Source organism: Balaenoptera musculus, chromosome 1, assembly GCF_009873245.2.
Source record: "Balaenoptera musculus isolate JJ_BM4_2016_0621 chromosome 1, mBalMus1.pri.v3, whole genome shotgun sequence".
Taxonomy (NCBI): Eukaryota; Metazoa; Chordata; class Mammalia; order Artiodactyla; family Balaenopteridae; genus Balaenoptera; species Balaenoptera musculus.
The window spans coordinates 140,010,195-140,036,180 of record NC_045785.1 but is presented as its reverse complement, the minus strand read 5'-3'; the positions used below and the strand labels follow the sequence as shown (position 1 = coordinate 140,036,180).

At 38.2% G+C, this 25,986-nt stretch overlaps 1 protein-coding gene and 1 non-coding gene across 3 annotated transcripts in view; both read right to left on the bottom strand.

Annotated features, from left to right (window-relative positions):
- RNF2 (ring finger protein 2) overlaps window positions 1-10,202 on the bottom strand; it is a 53,023-nt gene extending 42,821 nt beyond the window's left edge. Inside the window, exon 1 of one of the 2 annotated variants that reach the window (XM_036827079.1) lies at window positions 9,930-10,202. The gene's annotated coding sequence lies outside the window, so the exon portion shown is untranslated. The remainder of the gene's footprint in view (window positions 1-9,929) is intronic. The other variant, XM_036827087.1, reaches the window with a different exon arrangement.
- Window positions 10,203-24,074: 13,872 nt separating this feature from the next.
- On the bottom strand, window positions 24,075-24,183 carry LOC118887050. Its single transcript, XR_005017874.1, has one exon. It is a non-coding gene; the product is annotated as a U6 spliceosomal RNA (small nuclear RNA).
- Window positions 24,184-25,986: the final 1,803 nt, after the last annotated feature.

The window sequence follows — 25,986 nt, the reverse complement described above, 5'->3', positions numbered from 1 at the left end:
ATTCTATCAAACATTTAGAGAAGAGCTAACACCCATCCTTCTCAAACTCTTCCAGAAAATTGCAGCAGAAGGAACACTCCCAAACTCATTCTATGAGGCCACCATCACCCTGATACCAAAACCAGACAAAGATACTACAAAAAAAGAAAATTACAGACTAATATCACTCATGAATATAGACGCAAAAATCCTCAACAAAATACTAGCAAACATAATCTAACAACACATTAAAAGGATCATACACCATGATCAAGTGGGATTTATCCCAGGGATGCAAGGATTCTTCAATATATGCAAATCAGTGTAATACACCATATAAACAAGTTGAAGAATAAAAAACATGATCATCTCAACAGATGCAGACAAAGCTTTTGTCAAAATTCAACACCCATCTATGATAAAAACTCTCCAGAAAGTGGGCATAGAGGGAACCTACCTCAACATAATAAAGGCCATATACAACAAACCCACAGCAAACATCATTCTCAATGGTGAAAAACTGAAAGCATTTCCTCTAAGATAAGGAAAAAGACAAGGATGTCCTCTCTCGCCACTATTATTCAACATAGTTTTGGAAGTCCTAGCCACGGCAATCAGAGAAGAAAAAGAAATAAAAGGAATACAAATTGGAAAAGATGAAGTAGAACTGTCACTGTTTGCAGATGACATGATACTATACATAGAGAATCCTAAAGATGCCACCAGAAAAGTACTAGAGCTAATCAATGAATTTGGTAAAGTTGCAGGATACAAAATTAATGCACACAAATCTCTTGCATTCTTATACACTAATGATGAAAAATCTGAAAGAGAAATTAAGGAAACACTCCCGTTTACCACTGCAACAAAAAGAATAAAATACTTAGGAATAAACCTACCTAGGGAGACAAAAGACCTGTATGCAGAAAACTATAAGACACTGATGAAAGAAATTAAAGATGATACAAACAGATGGAGAGATATACCATGTTCTTGGATTGGAAGAATCAATATTGCAAAAATGACTATACTATCCAAAGCAATTTACAGATTCAACGCAATCCCTATCAAATTACCAATGGCAGTTTTTACGGAACTAGAAAAAAAAAATCTTAAGATTTGTATGGAGACACAAAAGACCCTGAATAGCCAAAGCAGTCTTGAGGGAAAAAACGGAGCTGGAGGAAACAGAGCTCCCTGACTTCAGACTATACTACAAAGCTACAGTAATCAAGACAGTATGGTACTGGCACAAAACCACAGATATAGATCAATGGAAAATGACAGAAAGCCCAGAGATAAACCCACGCACCTATAGTCAACTAATCTATGACAAAGGAGGCAAGGATATACAATGGAGACAAGACAGTCTCTTCAGTAAGTGGTGCTGGGAAAACTGGACAGCTACATGTAAAAGAATGAAATTAGAACACTCCCTAACACCATACACAAAAAAAAACCTCAAAACGGATTAGAGACCTAAATGTAAGACTGGACACTATAAAACTCTTAGAGGAAAACATAGGAAGAACACTCTTTGACATAAATCACTGCAAGATCTTTTTTGATCCACCTCTTAGAATAATGTAATTAAAAATAAATAAATGGGACCTAATGAAACTTAAAAGCTTTTGCAAAGCAAAGTAAACTACAAACAAGACGAAAAGACAACCCTCAAAATGGGAGAAAATATTCGCAAACCAATCAATGGACAAAGGATTAATCTCCAAAATATATAAACAGCTCATGCAGCTCAATATTAAAAAACAAACAACCCAATCAAAAAATGGGCAGAAGACCTAAATAGACATTTCTCCAAAGAAGACATAGAGATGGCCAAGAAGCACATGAAAAGCTGCTCATCACTAATTGTTAGAGAAATGCAAATCAAAACTACAATGAGGTATCACCTCACACCAGTTAGAATGGGCATGATCAGAAAATCTACAAACAACAAATGCTGAAGAGGGTGTGGAGAAAAGGGAACCCTCTTGCACTGTTGGTGGGAATGTAAATTGATACAGCCACTATGGAGAACAGTATGGAGCTTCCTTAAAAAACTAAAAATAGAATTACCATAGGACCCAGCAATCCCACTACTGGGTATATACAGAGAAAACCATAATTCAAAAAGACACATGCATCCCAATGTTCATTGCAGCACTATTTACAGTAGCCAGGTCATGGAAGCAACCTAAATGTCTGTCGACAGACAAACGGATAAAGAAGATGTGGTACATATATACAATGGAATATTACTCAGCCATAAAAATGAATGAAATTGGGTCATTTGTAGAGGCGTGGATGGATCTAAAGACTGTCATACAGAGTGAAGTAAGTCAGAAGGAGAAAAACAAACATTGTATATTAACGCATATATGTGGAACCTAGAAAAATGGTACAGATGAACCGATTTGCAGGGCAGAAATGGAGACACAGATGTAGAGAACAAATGTATGGACACCAAGTGGGGAAAGTGGCGGGGCGTGATGGTGGTTGTGGTGGTGTGATGAACTGGGAGATTGGGACTGACATATATACACTAATATGTATAAAATGGATAACTAATAAGAACCTGCTATATAAAAAAATAAAATAAAATTCAAAAAAAATTCTTATTTACCCACAAAGAAACAAACAAAAAAAAACTTTTAAAGATCAAGGATAAGAAATTAAATTCATTAAAGCTAAACAACAGAAAAGGAAACGAAATTGAGTTATTTGCAGTGAGGTGGATGGACCTAGAGACTGTCGTACAGGGTGAAGTCAGAAAGAGAAAAACAAATACCATATGCTAACACATATGTATGGAATCTTCAAAAAAAAAAAACGGTTCTGAAGAACCTAGGGGCAAGACAGCAATAAAGACGCAGACCTAGAGAATGGACTTGAGGACATGGGGAGGGGGAAGAGTAAGCTGGGACGAAGTGAGAGAGTGGCATGGACATTTACACACTACAAAGGTAAAATCAATAGCTAGTGGGACGCAGCCACATAGCACAGGAAGATCAGCTCCGTGCTTTGTGTCCACCTAGTGGGGGGGATAGGGACGGTGGGAGGGAGGCACAACAGGGAGGAGATATGAGGATATATGTGTATGTATAGCTGGTTCACTTTGTTATACAGCAGAAACTAACACACCATTGTAAAACAATTATACTCCAATAAAGGTGTTAATAAAAAAAAAACTAAACAACAGGTATAATTTCTAATCTTGCTATGTGTCTTTTTAAAAGCACAGAGAGGGACTTCCCTGGTGGTGCAGTGGTTAAGACTCCAAGCTCCCAATGCAGGGGATCCAGGTTTGATCCCTGGTCAGAGAACTAGATCCCACATGCATGCCACAACTAAGGAGCCCGCGTGCTGCAACTCAGACCTGACGTAACCAAAAAAATAAAAAATAAATAAAAGCACAGAGATTTTCTGTAATTGGTATTATAAAACAACATAAATAAAACAAAACCAAAATAGGAAATTTCCAGTCAAAATAGTAACGGCATCTACTTCTTCTACTCCCTTAGGCCCTTGTCATTTAAACAATCTGCAAAGTGGTAGTTTTGTGCCTAAGTGTATAAATTTGGGGTATTGTCTCACGACATAAGATATTTAGCCCTGGTGAAAGAAAATTAATGAAGCACATCAACCTTAACAGACAATTATTTAAGGAGATTGGGAATACTACACTATTGACCAGACTTGGGAAAAGTAGGGTTATAGGACATCCACAACTCCTCCCATACCCCATTTCACCCTAAAAATCTTCTTTTAAACATGGAGACTCAAAAACTTGAAAGGAGACACACAACTATGCCATAGATCAATCTCTGTCTTTCTCTCTCTCAAGATCCATGCAACAGATCAATCTGTCCCTCTCTCTTTCTTCAAATACACCCTCTTATATTCACAATGCTCTTTATGTTACCTCTTAAACCTTTACAAATAACCTGGAAGGTCAACGAGTGTGCTATTTTTTTTTTTTTTTTATAGAAAAGAAAACAGAAAGGCCAAGAAACTTGCTAGTAGTGGAACCAGACCTAGAAACCAAGTCTCCTGCCTTCAATTCTGAAGCTCCTTCTACTATACACAACACTACCCCTTCTGTAATACAGGAAAGCCTTCTACAAAACATTTGGCTGGATACCAAGACAGCCGTCCCAGACTGAATTAGACTCTATACAGACAGCCGTCCCAGACTGAATTAGACTCTATACAGACAGCCGTCCCAGACTGAATTAGACTTTATACAGTAAATAGTGTAAATAGTGAGGATTTAATGCAATTACTGGCATGGAGGCATACATCTTTTTATAAGTGAAAAATCAGTTGGTTTTAAGTTAAATCAACATAGTCTGTGTATGGTGGGGGAAACACGCAGAACACTCTTCTAAAAAGGAAGTCGAAATGAAGTATGCAGATTTGCACATTTTACAATAGCTAACAGAGGTAGTGTAATCAACACAGTGAGTAGAAAAAAAGAAAACAGTAGACAACTAAAAAGAACAATGTAAATAGAAACTGCATGATGTTTTAATTTTTAGGAAATAAAATGGGGGGCTTCTTTTCTTCCTCCCCCCACCCCAAAATAATTTGAGATTTTAGAACATTAGGCTCTAAAATGAGAAGTAGAAGAAGGTTTTATTTAGCCATCAAACGAAATCCCTGCCAAAACTGCTAGATCTGGAATATAACACATCAGAAATCCAAAGTCCTATTTGTAGATCAGTTACTAGTACTATATAGTTTATATTAACCAATTATTTAAATCTTTTAATTCTCACATCTGTAAAATCATAACACTCTAGCCAAACTATTTTCTAATGACCTTGGAAGGAGGAAACAATGTCTACAAAGGTAATGAGCAATACTTTAATTCCCATTATCCACTGCAAAAATAAATATTCCTCAAACATTTTCTATGTGTGAAGTACTAGGCTAGGCTATAAGTGCAGAGAAAATGATGGTCTTTATAATCTGGAAAAATAAAGCACAGAGAAATGCTTAACTAATGACAGTAACTGCATGATAAATCTGAGGCATCTCAGAGAAACAGCTTTCATAGGACAGCAGTCAAACAGAATGAAGTTGGATTTGATCAAGATACCAAATAAAAACAGTAGTCATTAGGTTTAGCTGGGAAGAAAAGAGGCAAGTAGGTTGCTATGTCCTTTGGGTTCCCAAAGCGTATCACTTATCTGTTACTGCATTTAACACCTGTATGGTAGTTTGTCATCTCTGCTTATTCAATTGAATAAGAGACCCTATTCGCTTCATTTTTCTATCCCTAATCCCTAGCAGAAGGTCTGGCACACAGAAGATAATCAATAAATGTTTTTTGAACAGGCAAGGTAAGGACAGGATTCCCTATTTAAATTATTTTAATCTATACTACTTGTGCAGGTAATTTACTCCCTGTCTCTCAACTCCAAAACCACCACTCTAGACTGCTTTGTGGTGCTTAGGCTGAGACTGTGCAACTGTATTTCACCAACTCTTCTGCCAGGGGGCTCCCTGTTAGGCTTTGCCAATGGAGGTAATGAATGGAGATGGGAAAGCAGGAAGACGGGTGAGGGGACTTCCTTCCAGTTACTGGCAGCAGCAATTGGTTCCAGCCTCCAGCTTCTTTCAGTATCCCCCAGAACTAATCAGCAGCTCAACAAGGCTGACCTCAAAAGTTCAGAACCAGGCCAGTAGAACCTCTTCTCTGAGCTCTTTAACTGATTACTATAATGTTCTCTTTTTGCTCTTAACACTCGTCTAACCATCTCCCTATATTAAATCCCCTCTGTTCAAATTCCTATTGAAGTTTGTTTTCTCTGTTGGACACTAATACATTGTTAATCACAGTGATTCTAGCTGCTCTCCTCTGAGATACCTTGCTTCTTTACTGAAGGGAAAAGCAAAGTAACTTTGGAGTTACAGGTAAAATATATTTTAGAAAGAAAAACACCAAACCCTTTAAATTTGTGTCTGTTAAATTGCAACAAAAAAATCATTTACCTTTTGTGATTTAAACTATCCAGCTTGCAAAGGAAAAAAAAGAGAGGAAACAAGAAATATTTACACAGTTCCGGCTATTCCAAGCACACACCCCCACGTCTTCTCACTAGAGCACATGTATCCTAGAGAAAATGTGAGATAGTGGAGCTGGTCTGCTGTTCCTCAGTGGTCTCAGTTCCCACAAGCCTCTCCTGGTATGAGCATGACGCCACGCTGAATGTGATTCTTATATTTAAAGACTTTTTTTTTTGCTGTGTTCAACACAGCCCATACTGCAGGCTGACTACTTCATCTAGTGTTCAACAAAAGAAACAACAATCTATTCCAACACTAAAGCTGAACTGAACTTATTGGTATGTTTTCCTATCCTAAGGGATTTTCAAGCATAATTTCTTACTACATGTGTTTTTCATTTTACGCACTGACGTTAGAATCTAACTTTTTCATAAACTACAACTACACGCTACAGCATAGGAACAAAAAGAAATCCCTCTTGCAGGAGAGCCCCAAATCAACACAACTGCTGAAAACAAATGACCAAAATGCTTTGTTCAAATGTTATGGTTTGTTACTTCATTTAATAAGACACCCTCATTAGACAATTTAATCTGAGGTTAATTTCAAAAATAATTTTTCATTATTGTACTTAATAGATTTTTTTAAAATTATGACAAAATGGCAGACACATAGGGAGAAGGCAAATTCAAACAATGAGAATCTTTCTCAGAATTCTTAGCAACGTATGTATATAGTTCCTGAGCATCCAAGAAAAGGTATCACTAGACCCAGACATATTAGTCCACTTCGGCTGCCTAACATCCATAAGACAAAACAGAAGTGAAAAAAATTTTAAAGTTAAAAGTCCATGCCAGTTCCACTGGGGTTCCTCCACAAAGCATAAAAGTGGAGAGTGGGCCACCTACTCCCTTAGCATAATTCGGGGACTCATCACCTAGCTCCTGCCCATGGACATACTAATACCAGTTGCTACTTAACTGCCAAAAGTCCCATTACCACAGTCAGTATATCCATGTAAAATCAACCAAGCTATACACCTTACAAGAGACACCAGAGGACCCGTCTGACACATTAGGTAGAAAAAGTGAAAGTCGGGGGTGGGGGGGGTGGAATAGACAGGATATCTGGATCTACAGAGAATGGACAGGGTAAATTTTACTGTACCTTTGTACCCAAATTATATGGGGATCTACTCACTTAAATGCAAATAAACACTCAATAAGTTACTATAATAACTTACTGATATCTTGAAAGATTCCAAAGAAATGAAAAACATCAGGAAATTAAATAACTAATGTCTGACAACAATGTCTGTCTTCCACACCATGCGTAACAAACATTAATTAAAAATCAAGTGTAGATCTGTATGCCGTCAGACTGTACATAATCTCACAGTATTTTTCCCTTTTTAAAAACTGCAGGGGCTTCCCTGGTGGCGCAGTGGTTGAGAATCAGCCTGCTAATGCAGGGGACACGGGTTCGAGCCCTGGTCTGGGAAGATCCCACATGCTGTGGAGCAACTAGGCCCGTGAGCCACAATGACTGAGCCTGCACGTCTGGAGCCTGTGCTCCGCAACAAGAGAGGCCGCAATAGTGAAGAGGCCCGCGCACCGCGATGAAGAGTGGCCCCCGCTTGCCGCAACTAGAGAAAGCCCTCGCACAGAAACGAAGACCCAACGCAGTCAAAAATAAATATATAAATAAATAAATAAATAAATAAAAGATTACTATTAAAAAAAAAACTGCAAACTGGGATACACTGTCTAGTTTCCCCAGATTTAACAAATGAGTTGATACAAAGGTGTGAAGTGCTTTAAGTCACACCAGAAATGCTGCCATAATTTTAATAAAGTGCATTTTAATGTTAACTCACTTTTCTTGCTAGAAGGAATTATGCTTCTGTGCTAATGTATAGAAATGAAACTGTCACTGAAACATCTGGTTATATATTATTCATTAGACATATATCACCTTTACTCCAAAGACTGCATAATATAAACACAAATCACGAATAAATCAAATTAAAGAGACAGACCTGACACCACATGCTGAAGGTCAGTAATAGACAAATGAAATTCCAAAGATGTTTGCTGACCTGCTCCATATTTCTATCCACACAAACCTGGGAGCTAGCAGTCTGAGTGTTCCACACAGGCAGAGGAAAAAACTCAAAATTCGTAGTCTGTTGAATGTCTGCATTGTCTACATTATGTTAATGGTTCTAATTTAAAATCTTTCTATGCAGCACATTTGAGGACCATCAGCATATTTTTCTAATACTCAAGCGGACTAGCCTACTCAGGCAGTTTTCCTTCGTAAATTCTCCATTTCACTCTCACAACTACTGTAATTTACCTCAAATGTGTATTCCACAACGGTACCTGAAGGAAATTATCTCCAATCCTTAGAAAAAGTAAGGGGCCATATTTGCTGTGCTAGCCTTGGAAAATGGAGTCTTATATAACTACCCATTATTTTACTAAAAATCACGTTAAATGTACAAACAAGATTTTAAAAGATACCTGTTGATTGTGACAAGTAGAAATTTTAGGGGAAAAAAGGAATAACCAAGAGTCATATTGCTGCCATTTAAATGCTTTATAAATCAAAGGATGAAACACTCACTTTAAAACCAAGCTCTAACACCAATCTAAGTTATTAAAATATTCAACAACTACACTCTAATGCAAGTGAGGAAAGTAGATTATCTGCCAATTACACTATTCCAGCTGATCATCTTGGAACTACCAAAAGTAGACTATGTGATGCAAATCACACATACATTAGTTTTAAACATAATTCTCAGTCTAAAACAATGAAACCATGTCTCAATTTTTTTACTTTTTAAAAGAAATAAACCATATTACTAAAATACCGAATGCAAAGCTACCCTTTTCACAGCAAACAAGTATCTTTACACACCTTCGAGAAACCTGACATTTTCAAACCATCTTACCACGTAAAGGTACACATTCTCTAAAACTTCTGACAGCCAGGCAATAGTTATCCAAAAAAGATTCAAGGAGGTAAGCCTATAATTGGTCTTAGGGGCCAAATAATCGGAATGAACCTCAAAGTTTTAGAGACCAATTTTTACTAACAGTATCTCTGGGAGCAGGGAGGCAACGTCTGTAGGAGGGAAATGATCCCGACAACCAGGACGAGGGCTCCCCGGCGACACTCGGTACCAAAGACCTCAGCGTACACGACTGGGTTCAAAACGCGAAGCTTCCATCAGAAACAAACCAAGACACCCCCTCCCCCCACGACTCCTCCGGGGCAACCTCGCGGTTTTAGAAAGCAGCAACAGATACTCCCGAGCAGGCAAGCGGCAGTCCAGGAATGTTTTAACCAGGAGGGGTCTCCCCGCAGCCTACAGGGAACCCCGACGACGAGGACCGCCTCTACGCTCGAACTCGGACTCCAGCACCCCGGGGGAAAGCGGGCTATTTGCACAAAGCGCCCCTGCCTCACCCTCCACAGTGCGGACACACACCCCCGGCTGCGAGGGGGAAGCCCGGGGAGGAAAACCCTGCATTCCACGCGGTTCGCCCCCGGAGAGCGGACGTGGAGAGGCTGGGGCCCCCGCCCCGGGAGGCGAGGGGGCCGTACCGCAGCCCCGGCCTCCGCGCAGAGGAACGAACGGTTCGCACGAAGGAAGGAATCCCCGAGATTCGCCCACGGGGTCCTCCCCAAGCCGGACTCCCCACCCCCGCCAAGACCCTCGAAGAAACGGGAACAATGAGAAGCCGCCTCCCCCGCCATCCCCGCCCCGAGAGCGGCCGGGGGTGGCGGCGCCATCTCCCCTCACACCCCCGCGAACACACCCCCCCCCGGCCCCGGGGCGGCCGTCAGCCGCCCGCAGCCACGCCGAGCTAACACGCGGCCGAGCCCGCCGCTTCCGCGCCCCTCGCCTCCCCGCCCGCCCCGCTCACCGGCTCCTGCCCCAATCCGGGGCTCCGCTAGCCGCGGCCGGAGCGAGACTCAGGTACAAGGCGCCGCGGCTGCCGGCGCCGCCGCACAATATGGCGAGCCTCGGCTTCCGCAATGGAGCTCGGGAAATACAACAGGGGCCGCTCAATATTCATGAGAGACCGAGGGGAAGCCGGTTCGGCCGGCGCGGAGGGGAGGGCGGGAAGGAGCGAGTGGGCGAGGGGGCGGAGGCGCGGGACAGGGACGTGCACGGCGCCAGGAGGCCCGTGGCGCGAGGGAAGGGGGCGCCGCCGTGTACTGCCAGGAGGGCCCGAGCCGCCGCCCCGCCCCGGGCCGCCCGGCCCCGCCCCCCGGCGCCCTCCGCGGGGCGACGGAGCCCCCGGGCAATGCCCGGATGACGACGGCGGCGCTTCGTTCTCGGCGTTCTCTCTCCTTGAGGTCTCCTGCCCCTACCTGCGACCCCCATTAAGCCTCCCTGGCCGGCTGCTGGGGATCGGGTTCGGACTCCTGCTCTCGCCTGGGACTCCCTAAAACACAACCAGTTAGTCTACCAAAGAGTATATAAAATGCGTATAAATTAAGCTACAAACTGAAGTAACAAAGTGAAAGAGTTCCCTGACCTCAAGATATACTATTGGTGTTCTCTGGAAAAGGTAACCAACGCTACCAGATAGTTAATGTGAAGGCACTTGTGGCACGAAGGAATGGACTGCACTGGGAATTGGGCGAACTAGGTTTATAGCCTCCTATGTGTCTCTAACTATGTGACTTAACTAAATTATATAATTGCTCTGGACTTTACTTTCCTCATTTGCAAAATGAGAGGATTGTGTTGAATGATTCTTAGGTCCTTTCCAGCTTTTGAATTCTGTAAAACTCTCTACAAGCAATGCCAAATAAATGTTATGAATTTACATAAGATTTTGGAAAAGCAAAGGAACCGTTCCAGCTGGTGTGTTCAGGGGAGATTTCCTGAGGAGCTCAGAGTCGAGTAGGACTGTGAGTGTTAGCTTTGGATAGGTAGAAAGAAAGAAGACAGGCATTAAAATATTAAACACAACACACTGTGTGCCCTACCTAACAATCCATTAAGGTAAACAAGAGCAAAGACAGTGACTTCAAAACTGTCACCAACTACCTAAAGCTTTAAATAAGAAATGACAATTCTCAGATTCTACCAGCCCTTCAAGGTTAAGGTCTTTTTCCAATGTGGAAAAAAAAAAAAATCAAAATAATTAGGAATGCTTCTGCTTCTACAAGGTCCACTTTCTAGAGACAGGGCAGTTGCAGAAGCATCTCCCTTCTTTGTTCACAACTGCACATGTCGTTCAATTAATGCTGCTCATAATTCAGAACGTTTTGCTCTAGTGAAAATGCTTATGAAAATAATGTGTGGTTAGGTTAAGAAATTCAATTGATGTTGAGGAAAGTGATCATTTGTAAAAAGCACAGGAACTTTATGGATAAAAGTTAAATATGGTACTTTAAAAAAATTCACGGGACAATTGATGGAAAACTTATGGGATATCTGGATTAAATGTGATTAAAAAGCTAGACCTCAGGCTAGCATCCTTAATGTGAAAGACACTACTGACAAATTAATGGAACTCATATTATCTATTTTATCTCTTACTCAGAAACTTGGACTGAGAGTATTACGGGCCTTCCCTGACTACCTTAATCAGGAAAGGCTGTGTTATGGTATAGTAACAAATCTCCATGCCTTAACACAACAGAAGTTTATTGCTTGCTCATGCTTCATGTGAATCAGACTCATTCTATTTCAGTCACTCCAGGATTGACAGAGGGCTTCAGATTGACAGAGGGCTCACCATCTTGTAGCTGTATCACCCAGAGCACAGCAACTGAGTCTCTGTGGCAGAGGAAAAAAGTGAGTAAAGAATCCCTATGAACTTTTCACAGCCTTAGCTTGGGAAGGAAACAGATCTCTGATCACATGTCATTGGCCAAAACTAGTTACATAGCCTCCTCCATCTGCAAGGGGACTGAGTCCTTGAACTGAGGCTGAACCGAGTTCAGAAGAAGTGGTGATATTGGTGGACAATACTGACGTCAATCACCCTGACCCCACCAGTCAGCTTCTAGATGTTATGAAAAAACTCTAAGAAGTTTTATTTCATAACACTAGCTCTCTTGAGTGGCTTCAAGAAAGGTATGCTTTCCAAACATAAACTCTCTGCACTTGTTAAGAGTTGATTATCATATAAATAGAATGGACTTTCCATTTTTCTTCCCCTTTGTTTTAATTGTGTATTAAATCAATGTCAAGTCCATAGTCAGCCTGTCAATAGTGATTTGACATATCCAGCCTATATTCTTTTTGCTAATTTTTCGACCTGACATGAGGGATACCACCCTGAAAAACATTTTCTACTAACACCCTGCCCCCTTGTTAAATCTACTAATTGGAAGTGATAACTATATTTTAAGCAGGAAGACATTAAATTAATACTATATAATACTAGATGAACTCTAGTTAGAAAGTTTCTTTTCCCTCAAAACTTCAGAAGTAGTACCCTGTTAATCACATGGTGAATTGGGTAGACATCTCTGATCACAAAAATCATCTCTTTACTGGCTTTCTGCTATGGTAATGCTACAAAATTAGATTAGTTCAGCTCAGTCGACTTTTATTGAGCATCTACTATGTGCTAACACTTTGCTGAGTGCTTGGAATAAAGATATTAATGTAACTAGGACACAAGTTCCTTGAGAGCAGAAATCTTGTTCACCAGCGTATACCTAGCACAATGCTTGGCATATAATAGATGCTCCTTAAATAGGCGTTAAGAGAATGAAAGATTGGGAATCTTTGATCCCAGTGTTTATATGAAATAGAATAGTTCATATGAGCTTGGTTTGCCTCACTTTACCACTTAAAAGCAGACATTCCTATCAAGATTGCATTTAGTCCCCCAGAGGCTTTCTCTGTTTAGGCAGTGTGTCTCAAATGGAAATTCACGCCTGCCTATTCTATATCCACTCCATGGATTTCTTTTCAGCTGTGCTCCAAATATCTAATTGTTATCTGCTTATCTGAGATGAAAATTGCAGGCCACCAATAGTTTGTTAATAACAAGCTATGTATATATCACAGTTTACAGAACACTTTTATATCCGTTATTTCACTGACTCTTCAGAACAGTTCTCCAAGGTATTATTCCTACTTCACAGAGGAGGGAAATGTGATTTCTGTGGTTAACTAACTCTCCCAAACATTGAGTTCATAAGTGGCAGAGCTGAGGCTCAAACCTAGGTCATCTGACTCCAAGTCCAGGATACATTCCATTATGCCACATGTGCCTTCCCACTCTGTGCTGCATACACAACTCCAGCATTTTTCTTCTTTCTAATGGGTAAGCAGTCTGAGGCAAACATCTCCAGAGCTTCCTCTCAACACTAGTATTTATTCCAGTCCTCAATGTGGTCTATTTTCAAGAAGCTAGAGATAATGCTAAATATAATAGTATATGAACCTGATCTGTTGACAAAAACCATCAGGTTTTGTTTTTGTTTTCTTAGAAAAGTTACTTTAAGAAAACAAAACAAAATTAAAACTAAAAGGTAGGTTAAAAGACTGGAATATCTTGGGATTTAATCACTATATATATGTAGATATAAAAAAAAAATATATATATATATATATATATATATATAAAACTGTCAAAATATATCTTCTACCAGAATCTTTATTTGCCATCTTTTAGATGTGTTGTGCTTTCTTTGAAAGGGTCAAATTAAGTAGAAACATTGTAGAAAGGCCTAAAGAGACCTATAATTCAAGGTGGCTTCAGGAAGCAGGCAACTCAAGATTTACTACCTCTTCAGCTGAAAAAATATAGCTCTAGCCACAAGCTTTAGTGAAGTTTTATTTGTATTTCAACATAGTGCATTTCTTTTTGTGACACTTTCCTTTTGGTGTTTTAGTTCATTGTTCCTTTTTATATTCCTAAGACAACCAAAATAATTGGTGCTACTCTTAACTGTTCACCTTAAACAGATTAAATGAGATGGGCTGGTTAAGCTTTTGGGGAGAACTAAATAATATTGCTGTTTCCCTTCTATGGAGACTTGGAATGGTATTTTATATGTCCCAGATGAGGCCACATTCTGCCTAACATCTGTTAGTGCCTTTTAGTAAAATAATGAACTAGCATGTGTTTGAAAAAAGTCAAAAGAATAAAAGTTTTCATTCTGATGCAGCACAAATAGCCAACTGTTTCTTTGTAGTTAATAATGGAGGATATTATTGTGATATCCAACTTGATATATACAATGAAGTATGATTTAATAATTAACTGGCTTTAGTTTTCTAATGTGAAGTAAGTTTATTCTATTCAAACAAACTTTGCAGGTCTTTTCCTTTTAAAATATTTACTGCAAGAGATGAGAACTGTGCCTTGGCATTGATCTAGGAACACCAAGAATAATCCTGGAAACTAGCAAGGAATAGATAATTAAGATCAAAACTTAGAACTAAAATGGAAATTTCTCTGGAAAAGAAGGCTGCAAGATCCCAGGGGGAAAGTACAGCTGAAGAGTGTGAAATATTTAAATCAAGTTACAGCTTGCTCAAACTGCCCTTGTGGACAATTTAATTTTTCCCACTTAAAACAAGCATGGAAGAATAGTTTTTGTGGGTGAGAGAGTGGAGGGTAAAGACATCTCTTATCTAACATTCTTGGAAATGTTTTTCAGTAAAGAATTTAAAAGAACTGCCAGATCCCAACCATACAAAGAAAATTTTGTTTTATTTTAGACTACTTCAAGATGTAGAAAACCCTGCAGTATCCATTAGCATTTAATACTCCACAAAAGTAAACCATTGAAATATACATTGAATAACATACTGAAGTAGGTTACAATTCAGGTAAATCTGAAAACGATTCTGATCAACCTAGAATACCAAGGTTTTATGTGTTACATCCAGGAAGAGATTTTTTCCTAAGGACTTTAGTCTGTAGAAAATTTTTTGTTTTATGTTTTTAAAAAAATTTATTGAAGTATAGTTGACTTAACAATAGTATATTATTTTCAGGTGTACAACATGGTATTTCAATATAGACTACACACCACAAATATTATACAATATTATAAGGTATTGACTATCTTCCCTGTGCTGTATGTTACATCTCTGTGTCGTATTTATTTTATAACTGCTAGTTTGTACCACTTAAGCCTTTCACCTGTTTTGCCCCTCCCCTGCCCCCTCCCCTCTGGAAACCACTAGTTTGTTCTATCTGTGAGTCTGTTTCTTTTTTATTTATTTATTTATTTATTTATTTTTTAGCATCTTTATTGGAGTATAATTGCTTTACAATGGTGTGTTAGTTTCTGCTTTATAACAAAGTGAACCAGTTATACATATACATATGTTCCCATATCTCTTCCCTCTTGCATCTCCCTCCCTCCCACCCTCCCTATCCCACCCCTCTAGGTGGTCACAAAGCACAGAGCTGATCTCCCTGTGCTATGCGGTTGCTTCCCACTAGCTATCTATTTTACGTTTGGTAGTGTATATATGTCCATGCCACTCTCTCACTTTGTCACATCTTACCCTTCCCCCTCCCCATATCCTCAAGTCCATTCTCTGGTAGGTCTGTGTCTTTATTCCCGTCTTGCCACTAGGTTCTTCATGGCCTTTTTTTTTTCCCTTAGATTCCATATATATGTGTTAGCATACTGTATTTGTTTTTCTCTTTCTGACTTACTTCACTCTGTATGACAGACTCTAACTCCATCCACCTCACTACAAATAACTCAATTTCATTTCTTTTTATGGCTGAGTAATATTACATTGTATATATGTGCCACATCTTCTTTATCCATTCATCCGATGATGGACATTTAGGTTGCTTCCATGTCCTGGGTATTGTAAATAGAGCTGCAGTGAACATTTTGGTACACGTGTGAGTCTGTTTCTGTTTTGTTATATTTGTTCGTTTGTTTTGTTTTTTAGATTCCACGTAAAGGAAAACGTACAGTATTTGTCTTTCTCTGTCTGATTTATTTCACTAAGCATAACACCTTCCAGGTCCATCCATGTTGTCACAAATGGCAAGATTTCATTCTTTTTTATGGCTAATATTCCATTGTATATATTGTTTCATCATTTTTAAATAAACACATTTCATAAGTCATGCTTATAAGATCAGAATTGACTGTGGTTCCTTAAGAATTATGAGTTCTGCCACATGTGGAGTAAGATAAGATACAGGTAGCTGCAAATGAATCTTCTTGTCATAGTATCCTGTTAGGTATATACGGGTGGCCTAACTCACCTGGTTGTGTCCCTCTCCAATACTCACTCATCCTCTGATCTAATCAGCTTTTGTTCTAGAACAGTATTGATGTTCAGAGTTAGTGGATTTCCAATTCCTTGACTTCTTGACTCATACATCCTTAGCTCCAGTTTCACTTTTGGACTTCATCACATTAGCTGCCCTGTTTTGATTGTCCCTTTCCTAAAATTCAAAAGACTACTCTGGGCCTGAGCTCAACACAGCTGTCCTTTCTTCTACATGATCCAGTTCTTAGCTATTTGCCAACCTATTCATTTCCTGACTTGGCTCTTTAATTAGGCTTGGCCGTATTCTCATCTAAGCCTTTAGCTTGTGGCTTCACACATAGTGAATGCAAATTACATTACAAGATGTCACAAATATAACCCGTAGACACCATGTCATTCATGGTATGGAAAAAGAGCCATCTCTGTCAACAAACAGAAAATACAGACCTCTTCAGTGGAAAAGAACAGAGCAGCAATGAGGTTGCTATCTTTGGAAATGAATACTCCAGGAATGATCTTGGGTCAGGAGAACCCATGTTAGGAATGTCATGTGATGTTATTGCAGCTACCCAAAGAAAAATTATGACCAACAGGAAAGTTTGTTATTGGTGGACTTTCAAGTAGAACTGCATTTGGATGTTGATTTTAAAGTCTTATCAAAATACAGTAACATTTCATACCAAGAGTAAAAGTTTAAAATGCTATATATTAATCCTAAATTCCAACTGGGACTCAAAGTTTGACTAGTTCTCAAACCACATTTAGTGTCTTTTCTCCCCCATTCACTTGCTTAGATTAGCAGTGTGCAAGTATGTCCCCCCTCCCCCCAGAGTGAAAGTAGCAGGAGGGCAAAATGTCATTACTCATCTTTCAACACCAGTCATTATTCAGCACTTGAAACAAGGTTTTATATATTTTATGTAGATATAGATGTAGATATTGAATATATATGTGTATATATGTATATATATATACATATATGTTTCTGCCTTGCTCCTAAGATACATTTGGTATACCTTTAATTAATGATAATAACTACAGTTTTGTAAAAGCAGTCAATAAAAATACTTTATATATTTTACAAAAAGTATCTAACTTAATCATTACCATAACATTTAGAGAAATGCAAATTTGAATAGATATAATTTTCTACCTACCATGTTCAGGCAATTATAATACTCACTGTTGGTCAATGTTTATGAACACAGATATTGCACACTTTGTTGATGTTCATGAAAAATGACACAACCTCTTAAAAAGGCAATTTGGTCATTATCTCTCAAAATTTTAAATGTCTATATTTTTAGCCTAAGAAATCCAATTCCAGGAATATATCCTACAGAAGTATTCACACAGTGCACAAAGAAATATATACATGAACGTTAATTTTTGTATTGATTGTGTTTGTAAAAAACTTAATATAACCTACATTTTTGGCTAAACAAATTTTGGTAAATCCATACAGTAATACATCATATACCCGTTAAAAATGAGACAGAGCTACAAATACTGACGTAGAAAGGTATCAAAGGTATATTATCAAATGAAATAGTTCTCAGCGATATGTTCCATATATCCCATTTTTGTAATACAGAAATATTTTTAAAATATACACCAAACTATTAGGAGGGATTGAGTATATTTAAGGAGAGGAGGACTTTACAGGACTTTCAGTTTCTAAATTGTTTACTTTCTGCATTGTTTGAATGTTTCACAATGGAATAAAACGTGTTTTATCACAACAGTAGTAAAGGTACAATTACATGCTTATCTGTTAAAAATGAGTGAAAATTTCAGCACATATCTACCTATTATTAACTGAAGGACTGAGGTAAAGAAAACAATTGTTCTAGATCAGGCATCATCAACAAAACAAATAAGAAAACTAGAACTTGGGAATTCTTGTCTTTCTAAGAGATCTGGTAGTGTAGTGGCCTTGAAACTCAGGAATTCAAATGACTTGTTACTAGACCTCAGTCTCTATTCCCCTAAACATTCCTAACCCTACTTGATAAGAATTTAAGCTAAACAGGGACCAACCAATGCTTATAGAGCCCTCAAAAATAGTTCTAGGACCGATATAATTATTTTGGGATTCTCTTCTCCTCCTACTAATTTATATCCCACAGTCTCTAAGGCAAATGTTAGGTGTCGTTTGCTAATTAGACTCCTTAGTTCTCCCTCAAGAAATTCCTACTGATTTAGCATGTGATTGCAGGAAGCAAGTACAAATTGTAGGCTGAGAATCAAATATTTGAATTTTCCATCTTATACATCTCTATTCCAGGGAATTTTTTCCCCAGACTCTTTGAGATCACCATATAGTAAAAAGCTTGGGCAATATATTAGGGTGGGTTCAGGAGACTTGACTTCCCTCCAACTATGGCTCAAATGACCTGAAGGGTGACAGCAAAAAGTGCTATCCACTGAAGCTGGGGTAGAGTGGGGATGGGGTTGTGCAGAAATAGAGGGACTCAGGGACTGACTGGAAAGTACAGGTTGTTTTTCCAAAGTGGCCGAATGCCCACAGCTGGAGCCAGAATATAATACACAGGCAAGGAGAAAGTCCAGGAAAGCAGGGCTTAGGATAAGTTTAAGGGGGTGCAAGGCACCCAACCTGAAAGCTGAATCAGAGGGTCTGAAGCGAAGAACATCAAGAGTAGCTATCTCTCTGTCTCTTTCAGTGGAGAAGATGACAGGTGAGGTGAGGAGTAAGGGAAATGTACAACATGGCTTATGTGAGCTGAGGCTGCAAATGGACACCCCGACTCTATGTCCTCAAGTTGCAGGTGGGCCAAATCTGAAGACAAAGGCGAAACAGAGAATTACTGAGTGAGGGTCATGAGAAGCAGAGGGGCAGATAGGAAAATTAGTGATGATGCCCTGAAGTTGGAAGAAGCTCCTGAGATAGATGAGAAGAATCAGAGTGAGTGTTGAAAAGAGCCAGGGACAATGAGAGCTGAACATGTGATGACTGGTTTTCTCTTGGTTCTTCTAATCTCTCTGACCCTCTCTAGCTCAGTCTCTTTTGTGGCTTCTCATCATTACCCCAAACTCTAAGTTTTAGAATGTCCCAGGCTTTAGTCTTAGGACCTTATGTCCTCTTAATTTATCTCCCCTCCCTTGGTGATCCTATTCAGCCTATCCTATGGCTCTAAGTACTACCCATATTGACAACTCCCCATTTTCTCCAAACTTATGAACTTCTGTAAGTTTCTGGAAACTTGAGGACCTCTCCAAGCTTATGTCCACCTCCCTATTCAGTCTCTCCACTTGGATGTCCAATGGGCATCTCACACATAAAATGCCTAAACTGGACTTCATCTTTGAAATGTGAACAAAGAAAAATGTGATTGATAACTGTCCTTTTATTTGTAGCTGTAGTATCTATATTGCTCTACTAGACCCAGTTAAAAGAAATTCTTCTTTCTAATTACTTAAAACCATTTAAATAACTCAAATTTAAAATGAATGTTTCAAGTATATTCACATACGTGTTCATTTATACATTCCCTTAGCAAGAGTCGACAATTAACCAGAGTCAGTAATTCAGAGACATAAGACATAGACCCTATCCTCAAAGAATCCAGCATCTAGTAGGGGAAACAGACACATACTAAATGTGGTGAGGCCAATAAGAGAAAGGCCACAGAAATAATTCTCCCTCGACCGCCAGTATTAATTACACACTATGGAGCAGCATTTTCTCTCGTAAGACTCCACTCTTGGCAATACTGGCTTTAGTCCTAGAAGTTGGAAGAGGTGTAGGTAGAGTCACAGCTGTGCTAATATCCAACAACCTCATAAACTTTGTATGTGTTAGGTACCGTGCTAAGTATTTTATAAGCATCATCTCATTTAATCTTTATAACAAACCTATGAGGAAGTTACTACCATCATAACTACCATTTTATGGATTAGAAAATAGAAGTTTAGGGAGTTCCCTGGTGGCCTAATGGTTAGGACTCTGGGCTTTCACTGCCATTGCCCAGGTTCAATCCCTGGTCAGGGAACTGAGATCCCACAAGCCACACGGCGTGGCCAAAGAAAAAAAAAGAAAAGAAAATAGAGGTTTAAAGCATTTCAGTACTTGCCTAAGGCACCTCAAGCAATAGGGTGTGCAAATTCATGTCCTTAACCATTATTTTAAACTGCCCTCTCACAACTGGTGGTCCTGCTTTAATTAATAAAAATGGGAATACATTTTTTTGAATATTCGTACTAAAATAAGAGAATAAACGTATGAATAATCCAAATAGTGAATATACGTTACACTTTAGTAATAATCCCCAATTACTAAACATAACTGGATAAAAAAGACTATAGCATAGGAAGTTGTGAAATGGTGGTTCAGTTTTTCAAAGCTCATAGAGACACAGCAGCAAGGATTGATCATTTCAAGTTTCCCACTGATTGCCTTTGGAGACAAGTTCTGAGTACTAAAGCACATTCTGTGTGAGCTAAGAATGGAAAAATCATCAGACTTGCAAAGGCTTAAAGAATAGAAGCCAAAGCCTATAGGAATACAGTCTTCCAAATGTATTATCTGTTATGCATTGATTTATCACATGTGGCGGGAATTTAAAACAGATGTGTGTTTTGTGGAGGAGACTATCCCATGACAGGGGAGAGGAATGTGACCTCAACTTGAAAGTAAAGAATCAGAACTCGTACGTGGTTCAGAAGTTTCCTTTTATGCTAGTCATATAATGAAATAAAAGTTCTTCAATCATCTTTTCAAATTAACGGGGACTTCATTTCTTAATCTGGAACTTGTTGAAACTTCTGGCTTTTGAAATGCAGTTATTTTCGTTGAAATGCAATTATATTTGAAAAATATTTCAAAGATCTAAGATTTTCTGAGTAACTTTTACTTAATCTAAAGCAAAATATCCTTGGAAAATACAGCTTTGATATGTAAATATTAACATTTACACATCCCTATTTTCTCTGTTCTCATCTGTAATTTCAGACATCACATTTCAATAGCTAGAATTCAATAACACATCTTTGTCTGACATCTGCTTTTTTTTTTAACTGAAGCTATAAAGAAGTCTGTTCTTTTCAGATCACATTTAAGTACTGAAAGTAATTTCATTTTAAAGATTATATCTAAGGAAAAAAAAAGATTGTTTTCTACATTAGCCTAACATATCTACCTACAGTTATATAAACTTTCTATTTTTCAATACTTCAAAATTATTAGTAAAGATTTCTCATAATAAGTGTTTTAGTTTGGAAACAGTCTTGAGACAAAAAATGCACAATATAGAATAACTTTGTAGTCATTCATCTAGTTTTGAGGGAAAATTATCTTAAAAATCATTAGTTAAGCAAAAATGCTTTTCTCAAAAGTACCTGTGATTTAGCTTTCAGTTTATTTTTACTATCCATTTATATGATCAGATAAAATTTTAAAAATAATTCATCAATTTAGACAGTTTCTATCACAGGAGAAAAGACAGTTGATCATACTGTGGAGACATCCACACGTGCACACATACATGTATATTGAACACCAAAGAGAGTTAATTTGCTCAAAGCTAGAGTGATCATTGACAGTCTAAGAAAAGCAGAGAAGGAAGGTCCCTCTCCCTGTAAGAAGTTATCAAAGGAAACTAGACACATGCCTGGAAGAAGCTACCTGAATTTCTCATTGCATGTCTATAAACTGCCAAAACGATTTGTTCATTTGTTTAACTTTCCTCAAACATGTATTGAGCACTCATTGTGTTCTGGACATTCTTCTAGGCATGAGGGGGAAAGAAAATGAAAAAGATGTATAAATGATATGTCTTGCTTAACAAGCTTAAGGTTTCTTAAGGAGGTAAAAGTGACGTGCAGTGAAATGCAATACCTGTTAAGTGTACAACTGGGTGAGCTTTAACAAATGTAACCATGTAACCAACACCCCAATCAAGATAGAAGACACTTTCATCACCCCTAGAAAGTTCCTTTATGTCCTCCTTCAGTCAATCTCCCTTCCCAAATAGGCAATCATGTTCTGATTTCTATCACCATGGATTAGTTTGTCTGCTCTTGAAGTCACATAAATGGAATTATACAATACATATTCTTTTGTGTCTGATTCTTTTACTCTGTCCAGTGTTTTAGAGATTCATCCATATTGTTGTATTAGTTCATTCCATTTTATTACTGAGTAATATTTCTGTGTATAAATATGCAACATTTTTTCAAAAATCCATAATCTTGTTGATGGACATTTGTATTTGTTTCCAGTTTTTGGAATAAAGCTGCTATTAATATTCTTGGTCAAGTTTTTGTGAATTTATATTTTCCTTCTCTTGTATAAACACCTAGGATTGGAACTGCTGGGTCATTAAGTGAGTGTATAATTTTATAAGCTCCCAAACTGTTGTCCAAAAAAAGCTGTACCATTTTATACTCCCATGAGCAGTGTATGAGAGTTCCACTTATACCACACACTTGCCAACAACTGATGTTGCCAATCTTTAATTTTAGCCATTTTAGTGGGTGTGAAGTAGAATTTCAATGTAGTTTTAATTAATATTTCCCTAATGACTAATGATGTTAAGTATCTTTTCATGAGCTTATTGACCACTTGTATGTCTACTTCTGTGAAATGTCTGTTCAAGTCTTTTGCCTATTTTTAATTGGGTTTTTAAATCCTTTTATTTTTTATTTGTAGGAGTCCTTTAGATATAATGGTATAATGATATAAGTTCTTTATCAGGTATATGTATAAGAATATTCTCTCTCAGTTTTTTAATAGACTTTAATTTTTTAGAACAGTTTTAGATTAACAGCAAAACTGAGCAGAAGGTGTAGAGAATTCCCATATACCTCCTGCCCCTACACCTCCTCCCTCAGTGTCAACATTCTGCACCCAAAGTCCATGGTTTACATTAGGATTTTCTCTGGATGTTGTACATTCATTGGATTTGGACATACATCCACCATTATAGTATCATAAAGAGTAGTTTCATACAGAGTAGTTTTAATGCCCTAAAATTCCTGTATACTCTGCCTATTCATCTCTCTCTTCCCTGAACCCCTGACAACCACTGATCTATCTACTGTCTTTGTAGTTTTGCCTCTTCCAGAATGTCATATAGTTGGAATCATACAGTATGTAGCCTTTTCAGATTGGTTTCTTTCACTTAGAAATATGCATTTAAGATTCCTCCATGTCTTTTCATGGCTTGATAGCTCATATTTTTAGTGCTGAATAATATTTCACTGTCTGGATGTACCAGTTTATTTATCCATTCACCTACTGAAAGATATCTTGCTTGCTTCCAAGTTTGGGCAATTATTAATAAAGCTGCTATAAACATACATATACAGGTTTTTGTGTGGACGTAACTTTTCAACTCATTTGGGTGAATACCAAGGAGCACAATTGTTGGATCATATGATCAGAGTATGTTTAGTTTCGTAAGAAACTGCCAAACTCTCTTCCAAATGGCTGCATCATTTTGCATTCCCACCAACAGTAAATGAGAGTTCCTGTTGCTCCACATCCTCGCCAGCATTCAGTTGTTAGTATTTTGTATTTGGGCCATTCTAATAGGTATGTAGTGGTATCTCATTGTTGTTTTAATTTGTAATAGCTTAATGACACATAATATTGATCATCTTTTTCATATGCTTATTTGCCATCTGTATATCTTCTTGGATGAGGTGTCTGTTTAGGTTTTTGCCCATTATTTAATTAGATTGTTCTAATTAAAGAATTTGGTATACGCACACATTGTGAATAGATTAACACTGTCAAGCTAATTAACGTATCTATCACTGCACATAGTTTCTATTTTGTGTGTGTGTGGTAAGGATACTTAAAATCAACTGTCTTAAAAATATGGACTGCTTCTCGAATTTGCATGTCATCCTTGTGCAAAAGCCATGCTAGTCTTCTCTGTATCATTCCAATTTTAGTATACAAGCCGCTGAAATGAGTACTCAAGATTTATTTTTTCCATACATTTTTTCCAGTTGTTCCAACACCATTTGTTTAAAAGACTTTCCTATCCCATTGAATTGACTTGGCACCTTTGTATTGATAAATATTCAATTAACCGTAAATGTGTGGGTCTATTTTTTATTTCACTATTCTGCTTTACACACACACACACACACACATTTTATTTTATGACTGTGTTGTATAATCCAGGCTGGATTCATTATTATATTTTTATTATAATTTACATATTATATTTATTATAATTATATTCATTTTAAAATTCCATTTTAAAAAACTAAAACAAAAACATTTTCATGGCTTCCTAAAAGTGTTGTGGTCCCTAGGCACTGTGCACTGTGATTAAGGATAATTGGCTGTGGTAGGGATAAAGCTAGCTTCTGCACCCATAGCCATGTCAGAGACTAGGCAGAGGGGCCTATGAGATTTCTCTGTGAGCACAGGCTGGGCTTGTAGCCCCCGAGAGCAGCAATTATCTAGTAGCCTGTGATAGGTTACTTTTAATACAGTATTTTCATTGTGTTATCCCTGACCCTTCAGTAAAGTCTTTTAAATATTATGATCCTAACTTAGTTGGTCTATGGGGAATTAAGGAAAATGTCTTTATCAGTCAGGGTTCTTGGTTGTAAGCAACAGAAGCTGACTTTAGCTGACTGAGTGGGAAAGGAGTTTTATTAAAAGTTACGAAGTAGTTCACAGAATGGTTGGAATATTTGGAACATTAGACTCAAGGCTAAGCTTTTAGGAAGAATGCCCAAAACCACATTCCATGAGCAGGTCTAATGAGGAAAATGTTGCCACCACCAGGCACTAGAAGTTACAGTTTACCCCATTGCAATTCTGTGCCAGGAAAGCAGTTGTACTCTTACTGCTATAGTCATTAGCCCCAATGTATTATTTGTGCCAAGAGTTCAATCTTGCAGCCCCTGTACTGCTAGCACAGAGTGAGAGACTGAATGTTTCATTAATAATTATGTAAAAACACTTTGACACATATAAGACCAACCAAAATGTCTGAAAAGCAGAAAGTCAGGAGAATAGGGAATTCTCAATTTCTCAAGAACTTCTCAAGAAAACAAAAATACCACGTAATATATATACTCAAGGAGCTCACAGTTTTTTGAAGGAGAGAAACACATGCACAACTACTAGTAAAGCCACTCTCCTCTTTAATATAAATGAAATAGTGTGGGAGCAGAGAGGAGAAGACAATTTCAAACAAGGAGAATTTGAGTCTTGGATCTTGAAGAATAAGCAGGATTTTGGTAAGCAGAGAATGAAACATTCTTGGATAAAGGGAACCAAGTGGGCAGATAAGCAGAGTTCAACTGCACGGTGTATTTGAGGAACTGTAAGTGGTCTACTGTGGGTGGTGGAGAGGCTGTGGTGAGGTGTGACGCTGAAGAGGTTGATGACTATTATATCGTGTGAGCCTTACTTTAATATGAGCTCCGGAGTTCAAATTTTACTCTGGAAAGCCCATTGGAAGTCTTTGAAAATAGGAAGTAATATGGTACTCAACTTCATCACTGTGCTTGAGGTGGATTAATTATCCTAGGTTAGAGGAACAGTAAGAGACGCTAGGGAAGTGATACAAGAGTTAGATGGACTTTGGACTAGCTCACTCCAAGGTGCTTTCTGACCATAAGACTTGATCGTTGGAGAGAGAAAGACAATTGGCAAAGAAATAGCAAATACTGGCCAAAGTACTTCAGGAATAAGGTAATGAGAACCTGGACCTGGTGGTAATAGAGGGCGTGGAAAAGAATACACACATTTGAGAGAC